The following is a 3,131-nucleotide window of genomic DNA, read 5'->3' as shown; positions in this document are numbered from 1 at the left end:
ATGATCAAACCCTGGCTCCAGCCAGAAAATGACATCTTTCTACTATCCAGTCATGTATAATTAAATGTTTTGAAAAGACCACATGGCCCAATAAAACTACAGACTTTGAATACAAAGCATGTAGAAAATAGTTGCTATATATAGACTCACAATAGATTTCTGTTGGAAAAATTCTTGTCCTTTAGAATAACATCCTGGAAGTAGGCTTTATGTCAAAGAGATTACTATTCTGTGTCCAGTTATTTTTACCTGAATGATATAACCACAAAGATTTAACAGATGTTTTAACATATATCATACAATATATATGTATATTTGTATGTGTGTGTGTGTGTGTATAACGAAGTTTGTTTTCAAATGATTTGTACAAATTTTATTGTCTTATTGTGGAGTTTAGAGGGTCTCTGTATTCTGGAAATGAGTCCTTTGTTAAATATGTATTTTGACAATATTTTATCCCAGTTTGTATTTATCCCAGTTTCTTTAATAGTGCCTTTTGAGGATTGGATTTTATTTTAACAAAGTTTTACTTATCACTGGGCTTTTATAGTTGCTTTCTGTGACCAATCTAATAAATCTTTTTACTTATATTTTCTTCTCAAGTCTTTACAGTGTTAGTGTTTATATTTAGGTCTATGATTCATTTCAAATTAAATTTTGTAAAAATGTAAAGTGGATATCAAGTTTTGTCTCCATACCCAAATGGATATCAAGTTATTCCAGCACTATTTATTGAAAATCTTTTTTCCATGGAATTATTTTGACATCAGATTTGAAATGAATTCACTATATATGTGTTTTTCTATTTCTCAAATTTTATTGTGTTTTAGTGAGCCATTTTATTTTCTTAAAATAGTCACACATTTTCTTAAATACAACTTTGTAGTATCTTAAAGCCAAATGTAAATCTTCCTACATTCTTTTTTTTTTTCTTCTTTAATTTTGTTTTGGCTATGCAATGGTCACTTGTAAAAGTGAATTTTAGAAAGTAAATATAAATATAAATTTTAGAACAAATTGTCCATTTTCATTTTTAAAAGTTAGGTGAGTTTATGACTGAGAAGGTATTGAATTTATAGATCAATTTGGGAAGAAATGGACCTAAAAATACCTTAACAACATTTTGTCTTTGATTCCAAGAGCATGGTATATATTTTAATTCATTCATTCATTCATTCATTCATTCAATTTTTTAAGTTAGTTCCATGCTCATGTGGGGCTTGAACTCACAACCCCAAGATCAAGAGACATATGCTCTACTGACTGAGCCAGACAGACTCCTTTTCTTTTATTTAAACCTTTATTTTCTTATAATTATGCCCTCCTCAAAAATTCTTTTATTTCCCATTTGTTTTCTAACATGTGTTTGATATGTTTGCTGATTCTTTAATATAGTTTAATCCACTTATTAGACTGTAGTCTATAAATTTCTATGCAGACAATGGTATCATCTGTATATAAGAACAGTTATACTTCTTCCTTTACATTTGTTTACTAATTCCAACATCGCATAGTATCTGGGTACCTTCTTCACTTTCCAGCTTTTCTGCAAAACCAAATTCAATCTGCTAATTCTTCCAGTCAATAGGAATAAGTTTTAATCAGCTTTCTGCTCAAATTTAACCTACCTTACATAAGTTAAACTGGATGGTACCCTCAGGGAGAGGAGGACCCACACAGAGAAAAGTAAATTTTATCCAATGTAGTTTCCTTTCTCAAAGGGTATAATGGCATGCTTGCTTCGGCAGCACATATACAAAATTGGAATGATGCAGAAAAGATTAGCATGGTCCCTGTACAAAAACAACACACAAATTTGTGAAGGGTTTCATCTTTTTAATAGATATGCAAAAAATAAAGAGAAAGGAATCCAAGTATATCACTAAAGAAAGCCAACAAACTGTGACAGAAGAGAGCAAGAGAATAAAGGAACAGAGAAAAACTACCAAAACAACCATAAAACAAATAACAAAATAGCAATAAACACATACATATCAATAACTACTTTGAAGGTAAATGAAATAAATGCTCTAATCAAAAGACATAGGGTGAAGAAATGGATTAAAAAAACAAACAAACAAACAAACAAGACCCATCTGTAAGCTGCCTACAAGAGAGGCATTTCAGACCTAAAGACATATGCAGATTGAAAGTGAAGGGATGGAGAAGCATTTATCACGCAAATGGATGCAAAAAGCAAGCTGGAGTAGCAATACTTGTATCAGAGAAAATAGACTTTAAAACAAAGACCGTAACAAGAAACAAAGGAGGACACTATATAATCGTTCAGGGGACAACCCAACAAGAAAATATAACAATTATAAGTATTACTGCACCCAGTATGGGAACACCCAAATACTTGGAAGCAGTTAATAACCAATATAAAGGAACCAATTGATAGTAATACAATAAAAGTGTGAGAATTTAACATTCCACTTACATCAATGGGTACATTATCTTAACAGAAAATCAGTAAGGAAATAGACACTTTGAGTGACACATAGGACCAGATGTATTTAACAGATATACTCGGAACAGTCCATCCTAGAACAGAAGAGTATGTATTTTTTTCAAGTGCACACAAAACGTTCTCCAAAATACACCATATAATAGGCCAGAAAACAAGTCTCAACAAATTCAGAGAAGATCAAAGTCATTCTATCCATCTTTTCTGACTACAATGTTATGAAACTAGAAATCAACAATAAGGAAAAAATCGGGAAAGACCACAAATACATGGAGGTTAAATAACATGCTACTCAACAATGACCAGGTCAACCAGGAAGTCAAAGAGGAAATCAAAAATACATGAAATGAAAATGAAAATATAATGGTCCAAACTCTTTGGGATGCAGCAAAAGCTGTTCTAGAGGGAAGTTTATAGCAATATAGGCTACCTCAAAAACAAGAAAATCTTCAAACCAACAACCTAAACCTCACACCTAAAGGAGTTAGAAAAAGAACAAATGAAACACCAAATAAGCAGGACAAAGGCAATAATAAAGATTAGAGCACAAATAAACAAAATAGAAACTGAAAAAAACACTAGAACAGATCGATGAAACCTGGAGCTAGTTCTCTGAAAAGATCAACAGAATCGATAAACCTTTATCTAGATTCATCAAAAAAAG

General features: G+C 31.5%; 1 non-coding gene across 1 annotated transcript; it reads left to right on the top strand.

Moving 5' to 3' along the window:
* The first annotated feature begins 1,733 nt into the window (after positions 1–1,733).
* LOC113255407 (U6 spliceosomal RNA) lies at positions 1,734–1,838 on the top strand. Its single transcript, XR_003316285.1, has one exon. It is a non-coding gene; the product is annotated as a U6 spliceosomal RNA (small nuclear RNA).
* The last annotated feature ends 1,293 nt before the right edge of the window (positions 1,839–3,131 follow it).

Source organism: Ursus arctos, unplaced genomic scaffold, assembly GCF_023065955.2.
Source record: "Ursus arctos isolate Adak ecotype North America unplaced genomic scaffold, UrsArc2.0 scaffold_5, whole genome shotgun sequence".
Classification (NCBI taxonomy): domain Eukaryota; kingdom Metazoa; phylum Chordata; class Mammalia; order Carnivora; family Ursidae; genus Ursus; species Ursus arctos.
This window is presented reverse-complemented; position numbering and strand designations above follow the sequence as displayed.